General features: G+C 34.4%; 1 protein-coding gene and 1 long non-coding RNA gene across 6 annotated transcripts in view; one reads left to right on the top strand and one right to left on the bottom strand.

The window, feature by feature from the left end:
- LOC122719378 (ecdysone-induced protein 78C) overlaps positions 1–24,491 on the top strand; it is a 99,545-nt gene that overhangs the window by 14,267 nt on the left and 60,787 nt on the right. The window lies entirely within an intron of this gene.
- Positions 11,088–22,534, bottom strand: LOC122719380. Of its 3 annotated transcripts, XR_006347585.1 has the most exons (8): positions 22,181–22,534; positions 18,545–19,239; positions 17,944–18,312; positions 17,091–17,355; positions 15,206–16,707; positions 14,382–14,644; positions 13,600–13,734; positions 11,088–13,093 (listed from the first exon to the last, which is right to left on the bottom strand). It is a non-coding gene; the product is annotated as an uncharacterized LOC122719380 (long non-coding RNA). The 3 variants fall into 3 exon arrangements; XR_006347583.1 differs by having other exon boundaries at positions 17,091–18,312; XR_006347584.1 differs by having other exon boundaries at positions 17,091–18,224.

The following is a 24,491-nucleotide window of genomic DNA, read 5'->3' as shown; positions in this document are numbered from 1 at the left end:
GGTTTAATAGTAGTCCAATTTGTGACTAATTTAATATTGCTCATTTAATAATATGGTGGTTTCTGTAATGAATCTCATTTTACTTTACAAAAAAAAACAAAATGAAGATATAAAACTATATTGATAGAATAATAATAATATATTGATAGAATACGTGAGAAAATATTTCTTCATAACTGTATATATAAATACTTTGTATTTATCAAATAATGCTAATTTTTGAAAATGCAGCTATAAAATTTAGTTAATAGTCGTTTGCTTAGTCGTCACATTGTTGATCATCTTGTTTCTATACAACAATATTATCAACCGTAATTTTCCCAATGATGTTGATGAAAATTCCATCACAATCAATAAGACCGATGGAAGCGCATGCATTATGCAACAGAACTTTCGACACATCCCCCGAAACACATGACTCATTCCCCCAGCCATTAATCATTTTCCGTGACAAACGCTTAAATACGCCGGCAACTGCTCGCGTAACGATCGAACGCGTCGTATGCAGAAAACGATAAATGTTGGGATACGTGGTATGCTTGCGTCGAGAAGAGGTACAAAACGGTCAATCATGCACCTGTCGTGACGTGGTCATTGGCCAATGCACTCGTTGCATTATTATCGAACCGAATGAATCTTTCCTCATTTGTTCGAATCTTTTTTTTTTTCTTTTTCGATTCCTTGTGGACAGAATTAATTGTTACGAAATACAATATTGTTTGGAAGATTGTTGTTCCAAAAATGTACTCTGAAAAAAATTTAATTAGTTATTTTTAACAGATCCAATTTGATAATTAAAGATATATAAAAAAAACATATGTATTAAATGAAATAATTATAAATAAAATTCTACATAAAATATTTTAAGATCAGATTAAAAATTAATCTTTTAAAAAATAAAATGATACATAATAAAATTTCTAAATTCTTTTGTAGAAATCAATTATTATTTAACTTACGTGTTATATAAGTTTGAATATTTTTAATTCAATCATAATTCCGATTAGTACTCGTCCGATTTTGTTTGAACCGATTTCAATCTCGGGATATCGTATACATTTATCTAAATATTTAGAAACATATTATATCTCATTATTCTATTAATATTAAAATTAATCAATTATTAAAACTAATCAATCTTAAACACAAAAATATAAAAATTACAGCAGCAGAAGATTTTGATTTGTTAATGAAAAATTTTGATTAATGAAATTAATTGAATAAAAAATATTTCCTATGATGTTATGTTGGATCGAAATTGGTATTGAAACACAGAATCCTAAGGTGTTAAGAACTCCACCCGTTTGACATTAAGAGTAACACATTCAAAACTTGAGGATAGATTAATTATTCAGAGTTTGTTCAACTAGTTAGGCAGTTACGATGCGTCAGCAAGTTTAACGCATATAGCAGCTTTAAACAAAATGGGTATAACATCTAAATGTAACACATAACTTTGAAATTTAATCTATGATATTAATAACTTTAATTCATCTTTGCGATAATTCATTCAAAATATTGTAAAAATAAACATCGAATAATATAAATATCGAATAGAGAAAAAATAATTAAAGCTTCCCGTTCATGTTACAATTTTATTATTATATCTTCTGCAAAAAATAATTAAATGAAATTCGTTTTCCTTATATATTGAAAAACAACACATCATAATTTTTTCGACGTTACATTACGATATATCCATTTAGAAATTCAACTTTTAAAACATGTCATGCATAATACACGTGCAGTGAAAGTGTCAAGAGGTTAACGTGAAAGCAAGTCTAATCCACGTTTATTTAATCGAATCTCTTCAACGGGACTATTACAACTAAGAAGCTGATCTCGCAGATTAACGCATGTGCGCGCGACAATTTGTTACGTAATTGTTAACATAAGTGAATCCACAACTTTCACGACACGACCAGACACCGCGCGGCCATTTTCAGTATGGCGATCGTGGCGCCTCGCGGATGATTAAGAGAATGAAAAAAGAAAATCGTACAGTTCCCATTGTCCATAAGCGAACTCGATCGGCCACGACGACAAACGCTACACCGATATCGTTGTGTGTGACGTTTCAACGAACCTAGTCGCCACAAGGTGCCTTAATATGGTTACGTAAGAAAAGAGACAGCGTTACCATGGCAGCCTTTCAGCGAGGCATGCATATACGATCACCTGGTATAAGCCATAAGCGGTTGCGCGAACACGGAAGAGCTTGCATCTCCTTTACTCCCTTTCTGTCGTATCTTTCTTGCCTCCTTCATCCGTCTTCGTCCCATCATCATCTCTCCTTATTGCTCGGCCGGTTTCTCTACCGGCATGGCTGCACGACTCTGCCGATTTCCTCGTCCCTCGACCAAACGATCCGAACGATACGTAACGTACGGTCGGTAAAGGGATCCAGGAAAAGGTACATTCAGAAAATCAATCCAACCGCGCAGTCCAACTTCGTGCTGGGGCGGAGTTTTTTCATGACCCGTGGCGCCTCGAGACACGTCGTCGTAAATAACACGCGGAAACGGAACCGAATGTCCGTCCAACGGATGGACGAGCCGGCCACAACCGTCTGAATGAATTGCAGAAGAAATGTCGTAAATAATATTACGAGATACACGAGGTTGAGAAGTCGATTAACGAACGAGTTTGATGTCTTGCTCGAACCATCTAAATATTTGAAGAATGTCATACGAACGAGTGGCATTCCAGCTTTGATGAAGACGTGGATTACACACGTATAAGCTCAATGACAACACGTATAGTGCTCAATGATTCTTCAGAAGATTTAAAACAGATTTTACGAGCAGCTCGGATACTTCGATAGAAATATGTGCATTTAAGTATTTGAAGTTAGTGGATTAAACTTTATTAATAAACGATATCCATCAATGACAATTTGCAAAAAAAAAAAAAAAGTTTGTCATTTCGAAAATTCGGAATAGATTCGAATACGATCTGGAATGGATATCGATCCAGACGATATATCTTCGATATATAGGGCCGGTATCCAGGAACGTGGGATTCTTGAAGACGGCTTTCCGGTTCACGTAATTGGAGCCCGTTTCTTGTCAAACCGTAGCCTAAGGCCGATTAGTCAGCGCGTTCGTGGCAACCTTCTCTTCTTATTCTGCCATTAGCGAAGGATTTAAACCGATTCGTTGATTTCCGCCTAAAGTGTCCGGTAGCTAGCCCGCCACCAACGGATTCCCGCGTACGTATAAGGTATCCACGGACATTAGCGGCGGTGGAAACGCGAATCCATCAAGGTATCCATCTAAGAAACGCCTGGTATCCCATTTCTGCCATTCGTTCTACGCCGTAGGAACGTACATTTCAGTAGCGTATCATCTTGTACTAATGCAGAAGCCACTTGCCGCTTTTACTCCTCGAGAGAAGCTCACGTAACGCATTCTCTCTCTCTCTCTCTCCCTCTTCCTTTTCCATTTAAACCCTCTTCCCTTCGACCATCCACCTCCTTCGCTCTTCTTTGTCTCTCTCTTTCCCCCTCTTTTTTCTCCCTGTGTAGCAAGGGTGTATGCAGGTGTGCAAAGCTTTCTATCTTTGCCCGCGCGTCCACACACGCTCTCGTGAGGCCGCGGATTCATACACGGTGTGCCATCGCGGAATTGCACGCGATGCTCGCCCACGAGAAGCGTAGCCGCGGCTCGATCTCTCTCGATAACAGGCCAGGAAAACGCGGAATTAATCCTCCTCGCGTTCGCCCGCGAGATACCATCTTCGTTCCTCGCCTGTTTACCAATTTAAGTTTCACGGAAAGAGTTTAATATTTCACCGTTCCGTGGCGTCGAACCGGCGGGAATTGTTTATCGTAAAGCTTAGATGGGCTATCGTGGTGGTCGTTGTTGCACGTTCGTTTGTTCGTTGATTTTACGTTTATGGCGGACGAGCCGTAAGACTTGCTATAAGAGCTCGTTGCGATTTCCGCATTGATGACGATTGGAGATTTGACAGGCTTACGTTCTTAGTGGTAAGATGTATCTACATGGACGAATAATCTTGGTATTGAAGGTATAAAGCTGTTGGGTATCGCGCACCATCATTGGAAAGTTTTATATCTTTAGTGGATGGGATCGTATCTTTTTGAGAGAGATAAAACTCGAATTATAGAATATACTATTATCATTAAAAAGTAAGTTTTTAAGTATTGTATTAAGTGTTGTATCTTTCTTTTTTTTTTTTTTTTTTTTTTTTTTAAATAAATCGATTTGCACGAAGCGAAATAAATTGCTCTTTTCGAGATATTCGAAGACTGATTAATTGCGTAGCATTATCACTGAGCAAGTAGTACGACTGTTCGAAAAATGCGATCGATCGATAGATGAAGATAGAAAGGATTTCTGTCTAAATTTTTTTTAATCTAAGATAGAACATCTTCTTAAGAGGATGACACGCGACACGTACGTTTTGTTACACCCAGTAAATCCGAGACGACGAAACGAGCGAGTGCGCGCGTGCGCAGTGTGGCGCGTGATTAGTGTCTCTGTGCGTCGTCTGCGAGCTTACGCCGTGATCCATGGCCTGTCCCAATCTATGCTGCTAAGGCAAAAGGAAGCAAAGCAAAACGCGGGCAAACACTCGGCTTAACCCAGTGAGGGGGCCTCGGCTACCCAGAATAACTTGTTCCGCATTGCATTATTAGACGGTTATTTCGGACCGCGTTTTACCATTCCTCCTTCGTAGAAGGACCTCGTCTCCTTTCTCGTCCTTTGTTCCACCAATAGCAGTAGAATAGAATTTTTCCGAATTTAATAAATTTTCTTTCCTTCCTATAACTTAATTTCAATGTTTCTTCCCATTGGAAATATTAACCAGATGAAAAGTTCCATGCGCTAATAGATTTCTAGAAAAAGCTTCTTATATTTATATTTGTGTTTGCTTTGTATAATTATTGAATTATAACATTTGCAAATTTTCCTTGCCAATTATCCACTCGTATCCGTTTGAGAATTAATCGAATTCAATTCTTGACAAGAATATTCGACTAGATTTCCTCGAAAACTATTCACTAGAAAATTTCACTAGAAAAGAATTATATCTTTATACTCTTCGTTTCCTTCGAAATCTACGACGTTACTTTTTTGTACAATCGATATATGCATACCTCGCATATATATATATAGCGTTCAATACAAAGAATACCAAACGTTCCAAATATCAGCGGAAGTGTTCCTCGTTCGAGCAATATCGCCATGCTCGCCGGCAAATTGTCCACCGGATTCCTCGAGGAAAGAGGAGGTTCCTCCATTCAACTCGGTCGGATCTTCTCTTTGTTCCAGGGATCCCTCGCGCCCGACGTATAACTACCATAACGCGTTTAATGTTAAGCGTCGCTCGGATACAGTGGGTGTGGCCTGGCCTGTGGATCTATGGGAAATGGCAGAGGTTAGAAAGCGTGCACGGGGGAGGGGGGGGGGGAGGTTCGGCCGACAGTTTACGTAGAGATCTGATACATGCGCCGGTTGCTCGTATAGAGCATTAACATCGGTGCTCGCAACTTGGCGGGCAAAGGCCAATTCGAGTACAGGCACGACATGGCTGAGAGTTCTGGCCTCGTCTCTTTCGGTGGCTACGGGACTGATGAGAAAGTACAACTTTCCCAGCGTAGGACGGTATCCTATGAGAGAGCTGCTCGATAGAATTCGCTGATTTCGTTGATTAAACCTTTAATTGGTTGATCTGTGCGCGGGGGCGTAGGATAGATGGGGAGGGGGCTGGTTAACCTCCCGTTAGATCTTCCTTATCGAACGATCGATCGGTCTTTTTTTTAAAAGGAAAAGGAAAAGTTTGAATCAATTTTTTAAAAAGTGGAGAAGAACGGAGCGATTAAATTTGTTTTTAAGAAAAGGATGCGATAAATAATTCGATTATTGGTTATTATCGATGGTTCAATTTTTTTTTTTAAATTATGAAGAGTTTGAATTAATTTTTTAAAAAGATACGAAGTGATTAAATTTACGTTTAATTTTACGTTTTAGATCTGTTCGTTTCTCGATTATCATCGATTAATTTCTTAAAAATTAGAAGGGAAGAAATTAAGTCAATTAATTTTTTTAAAGAAGAAGAATTTAATTTATTTCGTTGAATATTTTTAGGATAAAATTTAAGATAAAATTCTTAATTGGATATTAGATTCGTGTATTGGAAATTCGTGTGGGGTAAACGGTCTGGTTACCATGTCCTCCCTCCCAGATATCGGATATTGATTAATCTTTTTAAAATTAGTGGAGGAACTAGCTATCGAACGTTATCGATTAATTTTTTAAAAATTGGACATGTAAGCAATTAAGATAGTATATCTAAGATAGAGTTTAATCAATATATTTGTGTGTGGAAGCGTGAGATAAATAGTCTAGTCACCGTATCTCCTTCCATTTATCAGATAATCGATTAATTTCGAAAAATTACAAAAGATATCAATCGCCGACGATCGATTGATTTTTTTAAAGAATTAGATAAGAAATTAATTACATTAACGATTGATTAATCTTTTAAAAATTAAAGAAGAAATCTCCACTAAAAATTAGCACATTTTTAAGATAAAGCTTAAATTTTTATTTACCCGTGTAATCATCGCAATTTTCGAGAAAATATGGAAAATATTTGAAACTATAATTTATTTATTTCTTTTCGTCGTAAAAAAATGTTGAGTTTAACGAAGTAAAAAAATTTCATTGCGTGATAACATATGAATTAAAATGTTTATTTAAAACACGTTGAAAAATAATTCTGAAAGAAAAGGTGTTAATTCGAATCGCGTATTATGGTTATTGTTAGTACATTCTGACATTATGATCTAAGGATACCATTACCGACTTTATTAACGCGCTGCTATATTTGGCACTTGATATATCGTGTTGTATATTACAGTTTGTTATTATTGCTTGTTATGCAGGTCTCATTCTCAAAGTAAGAGCAATTGATACGAGCTTACCAGGAAACGCAGAAATATTCCTCGATTATTTTTATTTTTTATTTTTTATTTTTGCTGTAATTATTATAATGCGCAAAAATAAGTAATTTACATTTTCAATGGAAAATGTAATAAAACGATAAAATAATATTTTTATTGGCTTCGTTATATAAAGTAAATACCAGTTGAACACTTGTCTGAGAAATCTGAAAACTTTCATTTAATAGGAATTTTCGAAGTGGTTGTTGGAATTCTATTCCTAAATAATTCAAAGTGTAAGTAACGTTAAAGTTCTTAACTTTGAAAACATAAAAGCTTGCTTTCATCATAGATTCTATATATGTATTTTCAAGTTTCAAGAAGGAAAAAAATCTCCATCTTATTTTCCCCTTGCTTTTCGCATGCAAACACTTATCTTTATACGAAGTGTATGTGTGTCTATTAATAATGCGTTATCGAACAGCTGCATGCTAGGGAACACCCTAAATTTTAAGGCCTCGTACAATCACTGGATTAAAGAAACCACGATAAAATCCGAACACATTTCCTCACGAAATTTTTTCCAAGTTAAACTCTACGTTAAACGATTTTTTTTTTTTTTTAGAAACATTATCATAAAGACTCGAAAAGCAATTAATAAATATTGATTCAGAAAAAAAAATATTAGGTATATTTGGTATATTTTTTTTATGTACTGAATAAAAAAATCAGAGAACAAAGAATACTTTTTGGCATTACTAAAAGTCTTGAATAATAATTGCTAGTGAAATTGTTACAATTTGAAAGCATTATTGTAAAATGCAGAGCGGTTCGTTGACTAAGAATAAATTTTGTATCATTACTGTACAAAATTCATTATTTAATAAAAATTCTTTAATTCTTTTAATTTTTCGCTTTTCAAAAAGCTAGATGAACAACGAAGAAAATAAAATCTAACGAAGATGATTATTTTATAAAGCTAAATTAAAAATTTTTATTATCTAATATTTTTAACGATTCAAAGAAAGACGAGCGAGAAAATTCGGAAAAATGAATGAAATTCTTCTATATTTGAAAATACAGCATATCTCTATAGTATCCAACAGTTTCTTTTCACGTTTCCCCGGGCAATATCTCCTCTTTCAAGCCCGAACTTCAAGAAACGTCGTATCCTCTTCTCTCTGTTTCTCACCCTCCGCGATAAAGCCGAGCTTTTACGGCTCGCTAGAATTAGCCATTTACTCCCTTCGTTCAGCCTAATTCACCCGGTGAACAATGGAAAACGGTGACAAAACGCTTGGCCACCGCTTCTGACACGCGTTTCTCCTTTTCTTCTCTCGCCTTTTTTTTCTTTTTTTTTTTTCTTTTTTTTTTTTTTCTGTTCTCTCAACTCTTTGTCGATAAACCCGCTTCTATTCTCGGAACCAGATAAGGCAATTCCACGGATGGTTGGCGCGAAATTATTACGTTATCGTTGCCTCGTGATCGTGAATTTCGCGGGTTTTTCGACGATATCGTTGCCCCATCGCGAAAGTTTCTTCTTCTAAATTAAAATAGATGCGTTTTCTGTCCGATTCACGAGCCGTGTCAAACGGATTAACGAGGACTAATCAACCGTAATTGCCGAATAACGGTCGGATTTTATCCGATCCCGTGTCACATTCCGGAATTAATGCCGATATCTCTTGGGAATACGTTCTATGATCTTCGTGATTCCGCTTCTAGTGTGTCCACTCTTATTTTGCGTTTTTATCGCAAACGTTTCAAGTCTATCAGAGATGGGGCGTAGGATAAAGTTGAATTTTACGAATATTTGAATATTCAAGTTTGAGCGTAAAGGAAAATCTTTGATGAAAAGAAGTTTTTGGAAATAATTTTTTGGTCATTTTTCAATATTTCAATACTCGTTAAAATTCTTATATAATGTCTTTTATTTTTTAATGATATTTATACATGAGCACGAATATCGAAATATTAAATGCAAGTTAAAATTTATCATATTGGAAATCTGGAGGAAATTATATTAAGATTAAATTTTTTTTTTTTTTTTTTTCATTATCTGTTTATGGTATACGATATTTGATTTCATCTTTGATTCACACGTGTCTATGTTTATGTAATTTTCTCGCTTTATAGAGAATTGTATTTTCAATTGATTCACAATTCGTTTGAGTTAATCGGCTTTATCGATTTCCGTTTTTGTTCCTCACACGTTAATTCCTATTCACTTGTTTAATATGGCCAGATTTCTAATGCGAATCGATTTAACCTACTTTATGACTTTATCGCAACACAAACGTGTTGCATTACGCCCACCGACAGTAACGATGATACGGAGAATTTTAATGTGGAAAATAATTGTCGAATTTGACGAAATTGGATACTAGTGTATTAATTTCAATTTTTTTTCATTTTATGAAAAAAAAAAAATAATTACACGAATTAAAGACTACGATTTTTATAAATTAATGAGAAATTTCTAACGAAAAATATTACGTTTTTTTTTTTTTTTTTTTTAAGTAATAATATCGTAAGTTTTATTAAAGGAAATTAAAAAGAAGAATAGGAAAAAAAATTGTGTTTATAAAAATTATGTATTAAAGATTACGATTTTTATAAATTAATGGGAAATTTCTAACGAAAAATATTACATGTTTTATAAGTAATTATAATATCATAAGTTTTATTAAAGGAAATCAAAAAAGAAGAATAGGAAAAAAAATTGTGTAAATAAAAGTTATGTTTAAGAAATTACTTGAGAATTTATAACTAAATTACGAATTATTTATAGATTTATAGGAATAGTAATAAACATAAAATAAGCTATTTCCTCGATAATCACGAACGTTTAATGAAATAATTATGTAATAAAATATTTTATTGTACGTATGGATATGAACGACATTTTTTTATCATAATTCATGCATGATTCATCTCTTGATGCATACATGTACACGTGTAAAGTTAAAATATATAAAGCACAGTGTTCTTCAGTTTGAGTCTGTCTATCTATAGCAAGATGACGTGCATGAAAGCCAAGATTATAAAGAATTCATGAGCACCTTTTTAAGCTAATGATATCAAGTTTAAAAAAAACTTTCAGCTTAAAAAGCTGTCAGATGTATAAAATTTCTTTATAATATTTTCTCATTCCAAAGAGAGAGAGAGAGAGAGTAGAACTACTGTCTGCGCTACTTGTATGATAATATTAAGATTAATAATACGAATATATGAATGTATGAATAATAATAAATAAATTAGCTATATTCCTAAATATATTCCTATACAGTGTTTACACGATTATACAATTTTAGAAATAATTCCTCGATTAAATGATTAAATACTTACTTTATATTTTACCGGATTAAATTGATTGACGCGATATATTAATTTTCATAAAAATTGTCATACTGTCAATCATTAATTTGTGTCAATTCAACGGATAAAATTTCGACGATATTAATATTGAAATGAAAAAGAAAAAAAAAAAATAACTAAATAAATTGTGATTCGAGTTTATTAAATTCTTTAAATTAAATAAAATTTCATCCATAATTAATCAAAAGGAAGAATGCGAAATAAAAATAGCAATTCGAAATACATGTATTTCAAACTTAATAATTTCGCTCCACGACTTGGGTAAAACCGGTTATCATTCCCGATATTGCCTCAAGCATCTTTAGCAAACGGAATTTATTTCTTCGGAGGATTAGAAATTGTACTTTAACTTGTATGATGGTTATTTGAAACTTGATTTGTCGCCACGTATTTGGTTACAAACTCTCGAACTTGCGAGAGGAAGCGAAGAGAAAGCGATATAACAGATTTATAAATCTGCCTTCTCGGGCAGATCGTAACTATCCATCAACAACCATAACCTAACATTTCCATTCCAAAAATAGATCCTCCAACAATTCTTTTTTTTTTTTTTTTTTTTTTTTATTATTCCTTTTAAAATTCGCCTCTCGATCGAAACCTCCCTCCCTCCCTCCCTCCCTCCCTTTCTCCCTTCCCATCCCATCCCTTTCAAACGCTGTTCCAAAAATTTTCCCTCCTCTCCCTTCCCCCTCCCCCTCGAAACCACGAATCCAACTCCCCTCGCGCCATACCAGGATGAAACGCACTCGAACGCGTGTTCCATTCGCGTGATCCATTCAACCATAACCCTTCTCCCACTCCCTCCCTCTCAACGATTTTGTCATCGTCGCGACAGAGTCGCGGCAACGCTTAGCCTAACTCAAGTGCAAGCTTTCCCGTGTGTAAAACCGTGCAACGGGAAGATATATAATAATACAAGCCCTCCTCCTCCTCCTCCTCCTCCTCCTCCCCCCGCCGCGGTGCATTTAATAAATCGACGTCGTGGCGCACGTTCGTCGTGGCCGGCACCGGGAGCCGAACCCGGAAATCAGGACGATCTCGTGTTCACGGTGGGTCCTTCACGTGACGTCACGGACTGGTTCTACATGTTCCAGGTGTGTGCGCGCATACCTGTGCTGCGTAGGTACGAGGGAGCACGTAGACACACGCTGAGGGATGGAGGAGGAAGAGAGAGAAGGAGGAGGAGGAGGAGAAAAGAGAGAGAAAGAAGGAAAGGAGAGGAAGGAGGAGGGAAAGGAAAGGAGGGAAAAGTGGAGGAGATGAAGAGAAGATGAAGGGAGAAGGAGAAGGAAAGAAAAAGAGAAAGAAAGAGAGAGAGAGAGAGAGAAATGGCCGCCGATCGTTCGGGTGCCGGGGATCCAGGAAACTGCAGCTGCAGCTGCGAGCAACCGCGAGACCGGTCATCGAACGACAACACCGGCGACGGTGGCGGCGACCAAACGTAAATCCTGCCAGGTGAAATATAGACAAACCGGGGGATACGAGCAGGAAACACCTGAAGGAGAGACGAGGATGCGCGGAGGAGGAACCGGGTCGGGATTTATCGCGTCCTCGTCAGATGAGACGCGAGAATAATGCACATGTGTTCTTCAGCGCCGGTTCATCTGGGGATATTTTTTTTTTTTTTCCTCCTCTTTTTCTTCTTTTTCTTCTTCTTTTTTCCACGGGGGATTCTTTTCACGTTTGATGGGGATTTTCTGGTTTGCCTGGTATGGGAGAGGATGATTTATTCTCATAGGTGACGCGGTTTAGAGGAAAGGGGAATAGGAATTTGGAAAAAGATTCGAGATATTTTGAATTTGTTTTTTTTTTTTTTGGAATTTTTAAAGATGTAGGATGTAGGAAGGTAGAGGGAAACTTTTAATCTTTTAAAAGTTTATAAATTTTTTTTAGAAAAAAAAAAAGAGGTATTTGTAATCGATCTCGTATTTTTCCGTTTCTTGATTGAAAAAGAGAATTAATTTATTCTCGTGATCGATGCGATTGTTTCGTGTTTCCTTTCGAGGAAATTGCTTGGGATCGAATGTTTCTACCGAATCTGAACTCTCTTTTCGAGCTTGCGAGCTGAAGGGGAACGAATATAAAAAGATTGGATTGAAAGCTTTTAGGAGGGTGAAAGGGTGACTGGTTGAAATGCATTAATCGATCGAGTAATTTGTTCGAATTGAATTGCTCCTTCTTAAATCTTTGATGAGATTATTTGAAAGAGAGAAAGGTGTAAAACTATTACGTAAAATCAAGTACCACTTCCAAACTTAGTGTTCATATTTATATTCAAAAAACAATATTTTCAGGATCAATTTACTGAATTATTATTTGATCAAGTTAATCCTCAGTTCAGATTCAGTTCAGATCACTTTTACATTTAACTCGTCTTAAAAATCTTATTAAATCTAAAATATTCAAATATTCGAAGATATCCAATTTTTAAAATTTGAATATTCTAAATTTCCAATATCTAATATTCCCAAGGTATCTCAAAGGTATCTCAAATGCTTGATTAAACTTCCATTTCCCTATCTCATCATCAAAGTTCCAGTTTTTCTCACTTTCTCTTACGAAAAATCCACCAAGATTTGTAGTATCAAACTAAAAAAATATGTCTTTGAAGAAACATTTTGATCGAAGATATGTCCAACGATAATTAGTGTTTCCCTTTCTTTCGTTAATCAAGTGCAAAACGAAAATCATGAAGCAACAGATCATGTCGAAAGGGATCAAACGAAGTGTTATTGAGTTAAAGGGAAGAAACGTCGTTCATCTTAAAAAAACTCCTCGATTTAGAACATCCGTCCCTCGAATTATCTGGAAAAAAGCAAAAGGAAAAACGCGAGGAAATTTTCTTTCATCCGTAAGAGTAGTGTGAGAATTAAGTTCAGTATAAATCTAAAGTACATGCAATGTAAATAAATTCAGTGCATAAAATTTGAATATTATTAATAAGTAATCTCGTCCTCGTATTATCTACTTGTACTAATATACTTTGATACTTAGAACCTGTTATAAATAATGTTCGAATATCGTATAAAAGAAAAGACAGAAAGACATTCGATTAAATTTTTAAATAACAAATATAAAAGAATTATAAATAATAATTAAAATTTCCTCTAATTTCATTTTAATTTTCCCATTTCTAACTATCCACGAACAATATTTATGAAAATATAACATGTTTTTAAAGAAATTAAAAAAAAATAATGTTATTCTACACATATATAATTATTTTACAATTACAATGTGCAAGAATTACTTTTAAAGATAGTCAAGAAGATAAATTTTAATATTTTTAATACAAAATACAATCTATTTACCTATTTTCTATCAATGTTATATCCCATTTAAAACTTCTTTTTCACTTCTGAACTAACAGTTCAGATCTAAATTTATCTGCGATACGTTCCTCTGTCAATGTTCAAATCTCGCTCGCGATCAACTCGATCCCATCGCTAAAACGTAAAAACCTCGTTTGAAACGCGTGAAATCGAAAGAACAACAAGTTGTAAAAAGGAAGAAGAAAAAAAGAAAAAAATATGGTATATCTATCTTATCCGATAGAAAAAGGAGGAATGAATCCAAAAAAAAAAAAAATGGAAGAAGAGAAATTAAAATGGGAGGGGGCGAAAGGAGGAAGAGGGAAGGAAAGATAGAAGCGTTACGTAATGTTGGGTTGCAAAGGATAGATATAACGAGTTAATTACACTCCGATCTCTGGGATCAATGCACCGCGGGGAAAGAGAAAAAAGCGAGGATAAGGAAGAGCAGAGGGAGATGGGAGAGACCGGATCGAGAGGAGATCGAATGTTAATATGTACGACCGATCGATGACGAGATTCGTCGTGCATGCAACCAAAAGGGGCGTTGTGTTACGCTTAAAATCCGGAGATTAACATTGGATCGGAAAGAATCTCAGAAAAGCCATCACGTGTAAGATTAATTTGACTATTTAACTTTGCCATTCTTTTTTTTATATTTAACACAATATAGTTTTCTAAATTTCTAAATAAATAAAAATTATATATACGAATAATTTAACTGGAAATAAAAAGAAAAATTGTATTATTTCTATTATCATTTGGGAAGTATTTGTACGTACCATTTTTCTTTAATATAGATAAGAGATCGCATTTTAATTGGATATTCCAAATACGTGCACGAATGATAAGATTTAAATATTTTTTAATTAATATCTTGGACGAATCCTCGCTTGGTCTTTTCAGTTAATGGAACTCGATATCCTTGATCTTCGACTTAAATTTTTGGGGTAATTCCATTCCTGGAATTGATGATTCGATCTTTGTGAATCTTCCATGAAGATATCATGGGGAAGTTTCCTCCAGAATTGAAAGGAAGGATTCTCTGAAACGGAGTTAGAAATCTGATTTTCAAATGTACGTTTTCGACTTCTGTCACGTAATCCTGTACAAATACGAAACTTTACAAGATTTCGCGATAAACCATGTTTTTTTTTTTTTCACCTACAAGTTTTCCTACTTTTGATTAATTTGATCTCGAGATTCGAATATAAAGATTACTCCTTTATCTAATACAGGAACGAATTGGTCTATCGACGATGTTATTTTCCGGATAAAAAAGTTTGAAGAAGCAATTTCGATTTATAACAAAAAAAAAAGCTCCGCAGCAGAAGTTGAAATCATTTAGAACGTTGATCGCGTACGATGAATAGATACGAGTTTTCGAAAGAACTTCAAACCGTTACGAAAAATAACGTTTTTGAAATTTTATGCTTATAACGTGCTCAATCGAAGAGAAAATTCTCGATAAATGATAAAAGAAAAACGATTCTAGAAATTTCGAAAACGTTAAGCATCTACAATATCAATCATTGTGCGGTAAACACGAGCAGATTATTATTTAACACGACTACCTAACCTAAACGTGCACATCTCGAAAACTTACGTGTCCAATTTCGTTCGACCAAGAGACGTAACGTTCCTATTCCTCTTCCACAGCAGAGGTAGTCAAGACACCAGAAACGAAGCAAACGATCTTCCAGAATGAAATATTCCTCGTTTCCGCGGCTGGCGTGCCACAAACGTTAACTTTTCCACGCGAAAATTGTCCCGACGGAGTAGCACGCTGCGATGTATGCGCGGCACACATGCGCATGCACGCGGGAAAGATAACGAGAAATATAAATTCCCTAGGATGGTCGGGTTCCTGTAAAATTGCAACGAGATATTCGCGTGCGCGTGTGCGCTCACCTGCATCGATGCACACGTGTCCCTTTCTGCCCTGGTATTGGCGCACCGCCGTCTATGTACAGTGTTCGCCAAGTTTCGTGGCCATTTTATTGAGATCGAGCAATTTCGAACGGCCATTACCGACCAGCATGCGGAAGTATGTATATTTGCAAATGAAACGGGCGATTGAGAGAGGTGGGATTGTGTTTGTGCGTCGATCGGTTATTGCGAGCCGCGGCTTAACCCCGCGGGGGTTACCAATTGTCCAGATATTCCTGTTATTCGCGGTGAAATAGAAGAAAATCTGCTTTTCCCTGATTTTTTTTCGAATCTGTGTTGCGATTTTTTTCCAGTTTATTTCGCGATTGGTCGAAAATTTCGTTAAGTAAGTTTTCCCTTGCAGTTTTGTATATTTTCATGTTGGTTCGAATCTGTTCTTGGCTGTTATTGTCATTTTGAAATAGAAAGAAAATATTGGTTTTTCGTACAGTGATTTTTTTTTTTTTTTGCTATTAAATAGAGTTTTTATTTTAGCAAGATAAACGTGATATTAAGTATTTTGATGATTTAAATATTCTATTTGTTGTAATTACATATTATATATTTATTTTTTTCTATGATTTTTCGGAAATATATTAATTTTCTGTATTTATTGATTGAATAAATTTTGATTTTTGAAAACGTATAGTGATTTTTTAGCTTTTACTTTTAGCTCTAGTTTTGGCAACTGATCAAAGATTTCGTAAATTTCAGTAGCATAAATGAGATATTGTAAATATTTTAACGATAATTTTTGATAAAATTAAAAATATCCGTTCATTTTATCTAAAATTACTTTGAATATGATAAATCGAATATTCCCCTTGCTTTTCATTTGCTGCGTCTTTTCTCACAATTTGAAGCATATTTATTGGACATATTAAGGCGACAAATATTCAGTTTTTACTTGGCACTCCGCACAGCTGGCATCGAGCTGTACAAAGGTTCCGCGGTGTCTGCATTGCGGAACGCATTTTGTAACGTCTCCAACACTCTCCAGATTCGAAGGATTCTGGCAATTTGGATCGGAATCCTCTCGGCAGAATCTTGAAATCTCTTTAGATCCGCTTCATTACCATTCTTCATCGTTTACATACATCCCTTATACATATACATATATCATTACTCCCTTTGTTCTTTTACAAGTGAAACCCTTATTTTACCTCCTTCCCAATTTTTCTGAAATATAATATTCTCAATTTACTAATTTAAGTATAAATGAAACATAATTTAAACGCGAGGCAACATAATATATTTCTGCGAATCAATAAATAAACCAGTCATAACAGTCACACACACACATATACATACCATCTTATCCTCGTCTAAAAAGAAATGAAATTTGTCAAGTGATATAAGAGCGTACAATAGAACTTAGGAAGAAAAATTGAAAATAGTAAATTTCAAATTGCATTAAAAAATATTCTATATTATACGTATAATCTAAAATAAGACAGACACTGTGTGCATACAACGTGCACTGTTTCTCGGGGATGCGTGCCTCGAGCAACACATGTGCAAACGATTTTCTGTTGAACGGGTCCCGAGGGGATTTGACTTACGTTCGTAGGCAACCCCTGTTCATAAATCTGCGCGTTGTAATGCCCGAGGCGCAATCGCAATCACTTTGTGGACGGGGCCCGCGGAATGCTTTATGGTCGAGTTAATACCGATATCAGGTATCAGGCTGGGCCGACTCTTCCGCGCGTTTTCCGCTCTGCACAGCGCCTTATCCCTCGGCCATCGCTCGCTAATTTCATTAACACCGATCGAAGATCGACCTTTGATCGGTTCGTTGTTCATCAAAACGACGGGATCCTCTTCCTTCTATCGAAAAACGAACAAATTTGGATTGACCCATTGGACAGCAAGTGTAATTAAATTTATTATAATATAATAATATACAGAAAAATTTATTTTGTGGTAAGTGATATTGATGAGACAGGCTCGTTACGTGGTAATTGATTGCGAGGTTCAAAAGTTTGAAATGTTGTTTGATGTTGTAAAATAACATCTCTCTTTAAATGTAATTAAATTTATTTTTATTTTGATACGAAATGCAGTGAGAAGCATGGAGTCATGCGATACCTGGAGAAATATGCGTATCAAAATTCGTTGCTAATCGTATTGTATAAGAGAGTAGAGAGGGGAAAAGTTCGTGTTTGTTATATCATCTATCTACATTTAATTATATCATGAAAGTTATTTTATTCATGGCTGTTAGTTTATGCACGTGCAGGTATACCATGGCATTGAGAATAATCATACATTCGTTGCGAATCGATAAAATAAACTCTTTCAAAGATATCCATTTTTGTATATTCGTATTTCTCATGAATGCATAAAAACATACTCCATACTTCGGTTTCAGCAATATATTTAAACCTTACTAGAAAAATTAATAATATGCGTAACCTTGATGAAAGTTTAAATTCGTGTAAAAGTTCTCGTCTCTTTTAGAGGCTTTGCTCGTTCAATCGTATTGCCGTGGCCTTCTGAAACTTTCGACGTACGTGAATCGATATGTTAAAGTAAAGTTGCATTGCTGCAACACGGTGCAAATGCATCGTTCGTGCACCATTGTGTAAATGAGAAATTATATAGACACGCTCGAGGTAACGTGAATAATATCACTCTCGGGTATTCATTCATCGAATCCTCGCAGAAATTTGTCATCTATCTCTATCATTTTTCTCCTAGTTTTTTAAAATAAAATTTTGATAAATCGATGCAAATGTATATAATTGATCAAAGAGATTGAAATTGAAGTACTTTGAAACTTTGCTGAAATGAAATTTTAATCGGTGCTCGATTAAATAAATTCTTATTAAATCCATTTATACAATAAAGATTTATTGATTTGAATCTATACATAAATAGTTCAAATAATAGAAGTCACTAATAAATATAATAGATAAATATACGTTTAAAAAAGTGGATTCAATCAATCAATCAAGATTTTGTTTCAATGAACAAACAAACATATGTACGTCTACTATGAAGAGTTTATTTTTACCTTTATTTATCCATGGATAAAATATCGTATTATTCAACACATAGATCTATATATTTTCCAATTTAACAATTCGAGCTTGATTTCATTTACATTTATTTACATTCATCACTTATTATCTTATTAATCTTATCTCAAACATAACCTTCTCTCAAAAAAATTATTCTTATCGTTCTAAATTGCTCGTTACGTCCCACGTATGTTCTTTATTGAATACAATTTTTAATTTCCATTCTTGTTTCGAGAACAAAAACACGAGAAAACGCAATTCACTATAATCTTCTAATTTCTTTCTTTCCACGTGATACATTAGAAAGCCGTTCCGCCATTTCAGTTTTCACGCAAACGAAAGGACGAGAATAGCCGATGCTCTTCTCGGGTAAGATCGTTTAGCGGTCCACGTTACCGATCTGATTGCTGCGCGCGCAGCAAACCGCAAATTACAAACGTGGAGCTGAACTTTATACGAATACCGTGAGTAGAAAGTTGCTCTCTCGTTATGCTGAGAATCGATCCTCCTCGACCAACCTGAAATGGTTCATCGTTTGGCGAATCGAAACACTCTTCTCTCTCGCTTTCTCGGTTTTTCTCGGATGCCCGCTATTCTTTCCTTTCGGTGTTACATAATGCCGAAGGAAGAGATAAGTGAACACGTTCATCACGAGTCGAGAGAAGAGAAAAAAAAGGGAGGCACGTATCTGGAAGGAATCAAACAATAGCGCCATTAAAAGCGAGAGCTCGAACCTTAACGTAATATCGAGTTCTCTGCATAAATAATAAGTTCGCTTCGTTCGGAGTTAAATGTTACTGCAAGATTCGGATTGCGCAAACGGAAGCTCACTCGAACACTCTGTCAAAAGTATGGGTGAATAAATTATAACGAATATAAAGAAAAAAAATATATTTTTTCCTCTTTTCTTTTTTTTTTCCTCTTTCTTTCTAATTAGATTTTTTGCAATACATGAAATTCAACATTTAACGGCGTTTACTAGAAAAATAGTGAGATATTTTGTGACTATGAAAGCCGTTATATCGTTGAAAGTTAAATAAATACATGGTTATGTTTAAGATTGCGTGTTCGAATAGATCGATGGGGTCAAAAGAGAAATGGTTTTCTCTCTGAACCTACTTAATGGCTTTTCTTAATGCCATGTGATTTCCTACCCGTTTTTGTCTTTCTTTGGTGAGAGGATACTTAACACGATGTTCTAACCGGGCATATCTATTTATATCAAGCGATGTATACGATATTTAAAGTCGAAATGTGTAAAAAAAAAAAAAAAAAAAAGAAAAAAAACGAGATTAGATTACGGAGAAATTTATTCTTCATCGTGTAATGCTAAGGATTATATAAACTGTGTGTTGAGAACAACTCGTTGGTTAAAGTACATCGATAATTTATACAATCTTGTACATGTCGTTGCAATTCCCAAGGAAAGTTTCATGTTCTTTGCTCGTGTATTTTTCTCCATTTTGTTTTATGCTTTCGAAATGTTACGAAATTCTAAAAAAATATTTCACCAATCACTTGGAAATTTTATATCTTATCTTAGAATGGCAAAATGTTATCGTTTGTTTCATTATAATATCTTTCAATATGCACAATTCTGAACACAAAATTTATACAACTTGTACAACAAAGATTTCTGGGTAACATTTTAATTTTACGAATTAATCAAAGTTCAATGTATCGAATAATCTCCTAGGAAGAAAAAGGTGGTCACTAGGTTGACTAATCTAGATATTCCAATCCAACAACAAGTTATTCTTGTAATATAAATTTACTTATCTATTTCCATATTCATTTAAATTTTATTTAACTAATTTTATCCCATAAAGTTCGTAAGTAATTAAGATTTAACAATATTTTGAACTCTTGAAATTCGATCGAAGAGAATATGTATATTTATAGCTTCATAATACATTAAAGAACACTAAAGATAGATTTTAATCATTAGTAATATGAATAATTGATCATAAATAATTATATTTTCGTTATTATTCTTATAAAAAATATCAATAATTTTTATTTCTGGAAAGAAGACCATTACACCATAATGTAAACTTCATTCATAAAAATTAATAGTTTAAAATAAAACAGATAACATAACCTATATACATATACAGAAATATTAATTCCAAATTCACAATTAGTTATTTAATTGTCCTTAATTTAATATATAAAAACTATTTCTAAAAAAAAAAAAGAAACATAATTCTAACAAGAAGATCAAGAGTCGATTTCAGTAGTATAAGCGTATAATTAATCAAACGCTTAATACAATGCATTCGATATACTCTATAGATATAACACAAAAAGATCCTTATGTATAAAATTCACATTCTGTCATGTGAACCATATAACGAATTTTCTCATAACGTTACAACATTCCAAACTTATCGTTAAATTTACACGTCAAAACTTTAAAAACTTTTAAAACAAATTTTAAACTTTTGCATCAATTCAATCATTTCAACATAGAATCTTACATTTATTTTATTATTTCTTCCCAAAGACACACATCATCGAAATTGTTCCAAGAGAAACTAGGAAAATTGATTAATTTTTCAAGATTAAAATTACGATACGCAAAATTACGGTCGCAAAACTTCGTAAATAGGAGGCCCTTGGTGACATAGCGAAAATTTCGCTTCAGAGTAACAGCGAGAGAATCGTGTGCTGGCAATAAATACATCCCGCGTCTACTCGCATTAGGCAACCGATCGGCTCGTGGATGGTGTTTAATTATAAACCGGGCGGCGATAAATAGCGGCTTGTCCATTAAGCGGTGATTACAAAGCGCCGGCGTCGGTAAGAATTAATTGCCAGCTTGGGAGTAGCAACAATCGTGCGACACGAAAAAGGATAGCCTGGGAGGATCAGGAACCGCATACGTTTAATATCTGCCGTTTAAAGATGATTTAAGGTATCGGCCGAATTTTCAGCTTTATTTTTTTTTTTTTCTATAGATAACTTTCGACTTTTCGATATTTTTATTTGTTTCTAAATTTAATTTAAGTTAAATTTAATTTCGATGGACTGTATGTAAAGAAAATTGAAAATGATGGAGAGATTTTTTGAAGTATTTTTTTGTCAGAATTAAGAAAGAATTATTTGAATACTTTTGAAAGATTGTAATAAATTAATTGTTACGTGTTTTATATAATTAGATCAGTCAAGATCAATTTTATAAATAAGAATTGACAAAAAAATTAACGAAAAACGAAATAATCGATTCTCAGTCTGAGAATCGGATAAAATAAGTACCTTTTAAACAGAAATTTAATTTTTATTGAAAAATTGTTATCAAAAATAAATCATCAGTAGTAAGAAATGTTTAACGACTAATAATAGATTTTTGAACAAACATCGAAGTATTTTTTTTACCGAAATACATAAACGAATATGGAAGTTCCATCCACATATAATAGAAATACCTATATCTTCATAATTATCAAATTCTACAATAAATCCTCTTTCACTTCTTGACGCATTGTGAAACTCATTCACATATTTATTTTAATCCTCCCTCTCGCTATCCCCTTTCTACATATTCAACAAAAAAAAAAAAAAACGAGAAAAAAATTCAATCAAATCTCAATTTCTCTCCACTCTCACTCCACACCCCACTATCCTACCTCCGCTATCCGATTTGGGCCGCAGATTTTCCATCCATCCATCCACTTATCCAAATTCACCCCTTGCCCCCCGTACTCCTTACCGCTTCGCTCCTCGCCGTCGAGGATCTCCATCTCGCGCACGATACTTATCACGTGAAATAAAGGAAAAACTGCATCGATCACGCGAGCCATTTCGCCGCTCGCGGTGGTACACGGCTACCGCCGGGAGCGGTGCCCCGGGTGTCGAGTGTAGGACGACGATACGGAACGTGAGTAACGGGAATTCGAAGGTGAATGCTCGGGCAAATTGCGAATTACGATACGCGGCGTATCGCCCCGCGTATACGTAACGTCCGCGCGCGGGCCCGCGCGAGTGGCATCTCCACGCTTCGGCGCAACAACGCATCGGCGAGTAACCGAGTAACCAGTAATTGACTTGGTACGAGACCAGGGTCTCGAATGTGTACGCAGAGCGGAGAGAGAGAGAGAGAGAGAGAGAGAGAGAGAATGGAGGACGTGATCGAGGAGAGGAACGCGAATAAGGCGAGGTAGGGAATAAAAATTTTTCCGTGGAGAAGGTTTTCGACGAGGTCGAAGGCTCGAAGAATTTCGAGGGAATCGTGGAAAACGCGGACTAACAGGCGGCTGCTAAGAATAAATTCTCGGTGGAATAGTTCCGCGAGCCGGCTCGAGGAATCTGCGATTCGCAGGGGTGGGTGCCTTAATGGCTTCTCTTATTACCACTAGCCGTTTCGTGTAATTGTCCGCCTCTTTTTCCCCTCTTTTCTTCTTGCTTTCTTTCTTTCTTTTTTTTTCTTTCTTTTACTTTTTGTAGTTCGGCTGGATGGAGCGTGCGGGAATGTTTCTTTGTGCCAGATTAGTGGAGGTTTTACCGGAGGATTTATACCGCGTGAGTTTTGTATGGGAGTATTGGTACGAGGAGGGAGGGATGCTCGAAACACTTTGTGTTTAAATCGAGATCGAATTAGGGGATAAATGGAGATTTAATTGTCAAGATCAAGAGAGGATTTTTAAAGAAATATAATGAATATAAGATTTAAGAATGTTCGAAATCTAAAAAATTCGATATCTAAACGATAAAGAAAATATAATTTTTTTATTTATAAATATCGATTTGGATATTTTTTTTAAATTAAAAATGGAATGGAAGAATTATATTTTTTTAAATTTTAAACGATATACAAATAATCTTAAATAATTATAATTTTAAAAGAATTGTAAGTTAAGATTTAAAATGAATGAATGGAAGCTAATATATTTTGCAAAAGATAAATAGATATTACAATAACCATCAACGAAAAATATCGAAATATTTATTAGTATAATTTATTGAATATTAGTAAATAAAATGTAATATTAAAATAAAATATAATTTTATTTTAATATTTAAATAACATAATAATCCCTTCCTTGAATAATGATATTAATCAGTACATAATCCTACAAAAATAAATTGGGACCAATATATATTATGCAACATCAATTGTGTAATATAGAGTAACAAAAAATAATTAAAAAGCTCGATATTATTATTTATAAACATGTGAAGTTTTTTCCATTTTATTACGTAAAACGTTTAATCAAATCTCGCTACCAAATTTTATCAATTACGCAATATTTTAATATTTTCATAAGTTACAATCAATTTTGACAGTGAATTTTTCATTTTTTACTGAAAATTATAAAAATTTTATAAATTATTTTTACTTCGTCATTTTTATTATTTTATTAATATTTATAATATATAAATTTTTTTAATACCATATAAAACACGTGTTCTTTCGGATATTCATCCTCGTTGTTTATATATCATCCACGCAATACGACGATAAACGAAAAAAATTCAATTTTCATGGTATATCGTGATATATTCATTAATATTCGTATCGTTACTTCATGACACTTCAATTCGTTCTAACTTTTAACACGGACATTATCCATGAAAAATTGCTAAGATAAACCTTATACGTTTTCCTTTGAAATTCCAGGTCATGAATTCCACACTAGCCACCCCTATTAAATTACGTTTCGTCCTCCTGTGTCACTTAAATCATGATCCATTACTATAAAAAAAATATATACTGCTTCCCTATATTGGAAAAAAAAAAAATAAGGGAATAATATCCGTCATCGTATTTTATGACGTTAAAAATATTAGCAATACAATACGTATTTCTTGTCTTGGATAGTTACAAGATTTACGTAAGCTGTTGAAAACAAGAGTGATGTAAGTCGAAGAAAGTTGCAATGAAAGTTGTGTTAAATTGCGTTGATTTACACTGTAATTTATTCACAGGTATTCTTACGT

Source organism: Apis laboriosa, unplaced genomic scaffold (genome assembly GCF_014066325.1).
Source record: "Apis laboriosa isolate Shangri-la unplaced genomic scaffold, ASM1406632v1 scaffold74_cov149, whole genome shotgun sequence".
Taxonomy (NCBI): Eukaryota; Metazoa; Arthropoda; class Insecta; order Hymenoptera; family Apidae; genus Apis; species Apis laboriosa.
This window is presented reverse-complemented; position numbering and strand designations above follow the sequence as displayed.